Genomic DNA, 8418 nt, shown 5'->3' on the forward strand with positions numbered 1-8418 from the left:
CTGGAGTTCTGAGAATAGGGTTGTTCCGGAGGCGTTTGGTACTCGTCGAGGCTATCCGGCAGGCTCACAATTTGTATTCCGGTGGGCTGTTCCGGCGATGAAGACGACGACTGAGTCAGAGTGTCGTCAGATGAATCGCATACGTGCATGAAATAAGGGCATGACTGAAATTTCTCCTCCTGTGCGACCGTACGTTCTGCTAACATAAGTGAAGCGAATTTGTCGCCGGAATTCGCCATTGTCGCCGGAAGTACAAAGGGCTATTTATTTATCATTTCTTTTATTTTCCATCACGTTTTCAGCTTTTATTAATATTGTATTCTATTCATTTTCCCGCCATAAATAATTATTTTCCCGCCTTAAAAATATGCGTTTTAAGTTTTGATTTAGATCTTTTCTAACCACACCGGTGGTGTGATTAGAAAAACGTCCTAACCGTTACGTATAATACAGTACGTGACGGATTGATGCCTTCATTTTTAAATGATTTTTTTTTTGTTTTTTATTTTCTGAATATACATTTTATAACTGTTGGGGTTTTTATTCTTTGAACTGGTTTTCGTTATCGGTTTTCTTTTATTTGGTTAGTTAATTTTTTTATTAAAAATAATTGTTTGAACTGATTTTTCGTTATCTGTTAGCTCGATTTTAATAATTATAACTTGACAATATAAAAAAAAAACAGAATACCATTTCAACACCTGAAAATATAAAAAAAAACATAATACAATTTCAATGACTTTCGTACAAAATACCAAATGGAAATATACATATATATCTAAACAAATGCGTCGTCCTCGTCACCAGCATTGACCCTCTGTCTGCAGCCCATTCTATCATCACCGTCGTCGTCACCATCGCGGTCGCGCCTGGCTCCCGATGTGCTCGCCTCATGATTAAAAAGTGATGGCGGCGGTGTTGCGTACTCTTCACCACGCTGTCGGGCGGCCTCCCACTGCATCAGCCTGTCCATCTGACGCTGCATCTGTAGCGACACATCCTCTACTCTCCGTAAGCGGGCATCGGTAGCGGAATCTAAACGCATGACACGATAGGTGCGCGGGATGTGTTGCGACACCTGTGGCTAACACCAAAACGATAATTAAACGTTAATATTTAGACAAAACATAGTAGACAATTTAGAAAACGTACATTCTCTGCGTCCTTCTCACCCTCCCCTCCATCTGGCGCCCTTGCTGCGTCGACGTGGTGCTCCTCAACGTACACCTCCGGTACCCCCAATGGCGAAGCCTCGACTAGTGGCACCTCGGCGTACGGCTGAGGTCCCAACCCCGTAACGGGACGATAGTACCTCCCCTTTGGTCGTCCTGAAATCTCCTAACAATATGCATGCCCTAGGCACTAAGACAGCCCAGCCAACACGGCTCAACCGCCGGGATCCTCAAATCAGCTAGCTGTGGTCCCATTCCCAAACTGATCGCAATCTGCGTCACGTACCGGCCACTGAGCAACGATCCTCGCAATTGCCTGCGAGGTATGAGGTAATGTAGTTGGCAATGGCGCAGGCGAGGTTGCAGTGCGTCCACATCATGAGGCACTACAAAAATAAACAAAAAAAAAACAAGTGTCGGAGGCTGCAGTGATCAGCACCCTGAGAACGACTCTGTACTGACGAGGCTATCAGCCTGTGTAGGTACTTGTATAGTATAATACAATATAACTTGTTTTAGAGCCCGTGTGACACACGGGATATTTCAAATTATAAAATTATAAGTAAAACAAATAATTACATAGCATATATGAAAAAAAAGTATTACATCTATGCTTGTAACTATACAACGTGTACATAAATTGATTTTATTTATATCACAAAATGATTTTTTAAATGAACTTAATAGAAAAATGTCTGTGCAAAATTATACCCGAGAATGGTTCTTTCTATTGAAAAATTCATTATCGGTGTCATATATGTATAATTAAAAGAATTTTGGTTATGAACCAATTTCGAAAATAAGACTTCTCATACGATAGTAGTTCTAACCACTCAGCCTAAATACAAAAGAGGCGTAACCTTTATTGATATATTTATCAATTTACCACTGATGTGTTGCAAAACACACGCATTTTCCCCACCTTTTATCCACGTTTTTATATTATATTATATGTATTTTAATTTGTTTTATATAGGTTTTACATAGCTTTAATCATGTTGTAGGTTATGGGTTACCAGGAAGAAAAAAACCGAGCTTTTCGAGGAGTTTACGAGCCTTTTACGCATACGTTTTCAAGTAAAACTCAAAGCCCCGCCCGTCTACAACATGAAAAAGCCCAAGCCTCATATTATATCATAATATAAAAAGAAAAAAACCCTAAGGGGTCCGGGAGCTGCCGATCGCAGGGACACCAGGAGAAGAGAAGAGAAAAATCTTTTTTCGGCTTAGAGTTGGAGCTTTTGGCGGCTAGGGAAGGAAGAAGGAGTCAAGAACAAGCTTCGGGAACGTTTCTCATCAGTTGTAGCAGCCAAGAACAGCCTCTATTCATCTACATATCCTTTCTTTCATAACATTGCTCATCATCTTTAATATACTTGTTCAATTGATTAATAGTTTTGCAATTGCTTGAGATATTGACTTGTTATTGATATTTGTTGATCATTGAATGATTGTTAAGATGATTGGGCTGAGTTTATTGATGATTTTATTAAGTGTTTGCTGCTGTCCAAATAATATGAGAGGCTAATCTTGTTAGTTCTACCTAGGAATGATGATAATTGTTAGTGTTTGATGAGCTTGTTGGATTGTTTGATTGATAGACTTAATTTGTTAATGTAAAGTTTGATTTAGACATGAAATAGGTTGTGTTTAAGGGTTGGAAATTTTGGTGATTCATTGCATAAACCCCGTGTGTCGGTTAATTAGTTTTGTGTTGATTGATCGGTGCATTGTTTGATTATAGACTTTGTGTTTAGGGTTTGTTTGCGGTAGATATAACCGTAGGGTTTAGTTGCGTGAATTTGAGGTTAAAGTACAGCGGTTAGACACCTTCTTTGAGACCGAGAGGTGATAGGAAGTTAGGGTTGTCTCATTGCCTTTGCATGCTAGAATAAGAATTGCGCGAGAGCGAGTTCGTTTCTTGTCAGGTTTAGGTGTTTTGAGCGACTAGTTGATCTATTTTAGTTTAAGTTGAATTGTTCCTCTATCCTTGGTTGTGTAGTATTCATTGTCATTAGGGTTGAGTGTTGGTGAGACCGAGAGGTGATCCATCATTAGAACACGTTAGCAATTGTTTCCCGGTTTGATCGTTTTAGCCGATTTTGAGTAGTTTAGGCTTGTTGAGTTAGACCGAGAGGTAATCCAGTGAACCCGAGCGATCCTTAGTCGTGTCATCTTTAGGGACCGGTGTCTTGATATCATTCAATCTATTAGCTTGTTAGGCCTACAATTTGATTCAGACCTAGGTAGACCTTTTTCTCCATCCGAAGTTAACACAGTTAGTTCCCCGTTAAGTTTTCTATCTTTGGTAAGTTTTGTCAGTCAGTTAGGTTAGTTCAGTTAAGTTAAAACAATTCAAAAATCAATTAAATATTATTCTTAGGTAGGTCTTGTCTAGGGTTAGTGATCTTTAGCGTTCTGACGTGTCCACGTATTCGATACTCGGACTTCCTAGGTCTATACTACTTACGATCGATACACTTGCCGGTTGTGTGTGGTTTTAGGATTTACGTTTTATATTTAAAGCTTAGTTGTGAGGGTCATTATTATAGGGTTATCCGACGCACATCAACCACCCATCAAAGGAAAGTGGAACATTAAATTCTAACAATGGATGTTCTTCAAGAACTATGTTTTTCTAAGCTACACCATAAAAATGATGTTGATAAGTTTCAGAGGGCTTCTCGACTTTGTCATAATGACAACGTAAAAAATAACATGTTAACCCATTCAACTTTGTGAATATTTTGTTTCATTTGAGCATTATTTTGCATGACTTGCTTCCCATACAACGTTCTGATCACCATTGAAGGAAAAATTAATGTTGACATATATAAATATTTGAAATTTGATAAAAGTGAGAAGCATTGATGGGCATGGGGTGGCATGTCGAAAGTGTCGCAATCTTTTCTTAAGTTTTAATAGTTGAGAAAAAAATAGTCAAATTGCCAAATCCCGAACCTTTTGATTATTTTAAAAAAATACCCTTAAAAATAAACTTGAAACCCGAATCATGTTTAAAATTCTAACTTTCATACTTTTAACATTTTAAAGTCAACACTTTAAACCTATAACAAATTTGATGATAAATCTATTTTGCATTCTCAAACTTTTAAAGATACTCAAAATTTTCATTTTTGACCCGTAACAAATTTTGACCTAAATGTAGTTAACTTGTACCAAACAATCTATTTACCAACTTTTGACCCATAAAATCAAATTTAATTTCCACAGAAAACCCGAAACAGTTTTCATTTGAGAAATATGATTTGTTGTTGATTTTTAGAATTCACAAAGTATTTTGAAATATATAATAAAATAATATGTTAATATTTATATTTATAAAAATATATAGATATTATATAAATATAGTGTAAAAGGAAAGTGAATAATTATTAATTTATTACATATGTTAGGTATATTAGTTTTGGAGGAAAAAAATTGTGAGAATAATTATTGATTTATTACATTTATTAGGTATATTAGTTTTGGAGGGAAAAAATTGTGAGAATTAAACAAAATATGATAAATATATCTATTTATTTTACTTTATTAGAATATGTAGATATATACTATAGTATAGTATAGTATAGTACCTGTACAACGGGTCAATGATGGACGAGGCCTTTTCTTGGGTTACGTACGGATCACTGAGCAATGATTCATATGATGATGTTATTTAGTTATGTTATATGTTATGGTGGTTGTTTTGAAACAAGTGCTCGAATGTTGTGGCGGAATTTTGAGGCCTAATTTTGTTTGATTCCAGATTTGAAGGTTTCATTGATTACCGGAATGTATTCATGTAACTAGTTTTTGGATGGAATGGTGTCGCTATTTAACTTTTTTTTTTTACGTAACTCGTAATATGTTTGCTGCTACTAGCATGTTGCTTTTTTATTTTTATTTTTTATAAACATGTTGCGCTAATCAGTATGCGAGAGAACACACCTGTGTCACACCAAGTGTTTTATGAAATTTATTCAAATTTATTAATTTAATGGGCTAATTCCTGGTTATGAATTCAGAATTTTACTCTTATAGGATCATTATTTTAAAACGTTTTCATTTTTGGACAAATGAATCTATCTATAATATATATATAAACTAAAACCTTAAAATCCTATGTGTCGTGATGTGGTCGCTTCTTTCTTTTATAAAAGCCACCAGATTGCTTAATTTTTAAATGGAAGCCTTTCATTGATTTAACCTAAATTTATGGGTATAGGTCTTAATAAAACCAGATAGCTCTTACACGAATTATAACATCTCATTAAATTAAAAATTAATCTTACCAATTATTTGATGTAAAAATCCTATAAAATAGGGATATACTAAAATTTAATATCCAAATTAAAAAGAAAAATATATTATTTATAATTAGTAAACAATTTTATAGTAAAAAACATAAACGGGTCATGGGTCACAAAATCCAGATAGCTTTTAAACGAGTTATAACATATCATTTATTTATGAAACTCTTTCATTATTAAACTCTAAGTATATTATTAACTTTATTACAATAAAGAAAATTAAAATCCAAAAAAATAAATATTAAAAAACAAAAAATGTAAAACAACTAGTCTCTCAAGCCATCAGTTTGCTTTATTTGTAAATAAAGGTTTCTCACGCATTTGACCCGAATTCACGGGTAAAGGTCTCACTAAACCCAGATAGCTCTTTAACGGGTTATAACATCTTATTATATTGAAAAATAATCTCATAAAATATTTGATATGAAAATCCTATAAAATAGGGATATACTAAAAATTAATATCCTATTTTATTTAAAAAAAAATATTATCTATAATTAAGAAACAATTTTAGAATAAAGAAAATAAACGGGTAATGGGTATCACCAAACCCAGATATCTTTTAAACCAGATTATAACATCATTTATTTGTGAAACAATTTTATCATCAAACCTCAAGTATGTTAATTATTATCTTTCTTACAATAAATAAAATTAAAATCCAAATATATATAAATATTAAAAACGAATAATGTAAAACAATCCCCGTAATACAGGGGATAAAATATAGTATAAAAATATATCTAAGATTTGAGCTTTTGAATCAGGAGGAATTTCTTTTAATTCTGAAGTTCTAGGTCAGATGAAATATAAATCTTTAATAGAGTGATACGGGCATGAAATAAAAAGAAGGTAAATTATGGGATTTGAAATAGTTAATACCTGTAGCCTCGAAAGGCTCACTCCCAATCGCGTACCACCGAAGGCGCAATTCGTCATCTGGGCTCTCGTGGATGCTCTGTGTGTAGATCGGCTGAAGGACCTCCTTCTCGGTGTACAAGTCAATCGCTACGGCGAACTCCTCCAAAGAAAAGTACAGGTCGACCCCAAGCATGCGGAAGTAAATCTACTATCGACGACCCTCCGACCCTGGAACTCTCATCCGCACCTGAACCATACCCGTGTCCGTGGTGTGAAAGAAAATTAACAAGTATTTGGATATATGCAAGTTATCGGTAGTCGTTAAATCGAGTTTGAGAAATTAGCTGAAAAGTAAATACATGAAGCGGAATGTAGAGTAAACCTCTAGCGTAAGCTCCCAGTAGCGTAAGCCTCGACCATGGCATATCCTGCCCGATAAAACGGTTTAACCGATCGGTCACGCCAATACACTCGATAAACGTCGGGCATATGATGGTGTTCGCCCGAGGCGTCATAAGCCGCAACTATTGGAACCGGTCAAATTCGGTACTTCCGACCTGAAACTGCGTATGCGGGTAACCTACCAACACCGCGTCACCCTCAATCGGGCTCGGTGACCGCTTTGCCCGCTGCCCCCGTTGTGGCCTCTACTGCTCCTGCTCCTCAATCTCATCCACGAAGTTCTCTATCTATGTATTAATTGTTTATTAATGGATTTAAATAAATTATTTATTAATAAAAATTAAATCCGTCATGTATAGACCTCAACTTGGTGGATTGGTTCATCCCCTCCACAGCAATACCAGAATTTGGCCGGCCAACAACCGGTGTTCTTCCCAATTAAGTAACAAAACATCTAACTACCAGACTAACTAAACATTAAACTATGCAAACTAACTAACCGTTTGGCGTCTAGGATTAACAAGCCCTTACCCGATTAACTAAAGGATAACTAACCTGATTAACTAACCCCAATGAATAAGTACCTAGTGAGTGTGTCAGGCGTGGTCGTTGTTTATAGTTGTGATCGTTGATGCCGGGGATCTATCTATCATCTTGTGGTTCGTTGGTTTGTTTTGTTTGAAAATGAATCCCGTAAAGAACGAAACGATACAAATAAGAAGATCTAACCATCACGTATAGGACCCTACATGACGTTTAGGTTGAAAATATCTATATCCGCCATGTTAAGTCCTCAACGTGGCATACACACTTTCATTTTTTTAATTTTTTATTGTGTTACTAGGATGATAACCCATGTTACACACAGGTGGAAAACATATCAACAAACAATATAAATTATAAACTACGTATTTAGTCAACACAAATATTTAACATAAGTTTTTTACCCTCAGATGTTACAACAAATGTTAAACTATATCTGTAACATAAAAAGAAAATACTTTATAAATAAACAATGCAATGAATAAGAAATAATATAACATAAATAAACCATTACACCTGAAAAAAATAAAAAATACATATTAGTAAAAGATTTTGTAATATTAATTGAAAACTAAGTTTACAAACGCATACCAACTTTAAACTGTATCACATTAAGTTTTCGAAAATCTCTTTGTAAAGAGCTTTATTTAATTTTTTTTAAATGTTCCTAATTAATTGTTCTAAAGAACGTTTTTTTCTTTTTTCTTTTAAAGTGTTTTTTGTAAATAATTTTCAGAGATATCTATATTTTTGTAGCATTTTTCATGTCATTTCTTAATAAATAAATAAATAAATAAAACTTAAAGAACATTCGGTTTGATCACCATTCACCAGCTCTTCTTCTTTCCTCAAGTGTAAATTAAATCATTGAAAAGGTGGTTATTAATTGGAATAAATAGACTTAACCATGGAGTTAATTGCATTAATTGGAATAAATATATTTAATTGTAGAATTAATTGAATTAAATTGGAATGCTTATTTTAATTTAGTGGATAATTGTGAATATGTGAAAATTATTGATATGGAAATGTGATTACATGGATAGGCTAGAATAAGGACATGTGGAGAGAATCATCTTGCTTTAATATATTAATAAGATATTGCTATATTGTTAATTTGTTATTAT

Source organism: Bidens hawaiensis, unplaced genomic scaffold (assembly GCF_021521415.1).
Source record: "Bidens hawaiensis isolate Kalapana, Puna unplaced genomic scaffold, B.hawaiensis_p1.1 tig00006667_1, whole genome shotgun sequence".
NCBI classification, from domain to species: Eukaryota; Viridiplantae; Streptophyta; class Magnoliopsida; order Asterales; family Asteraceae; genus Bidens; species Bidens hawaiensis.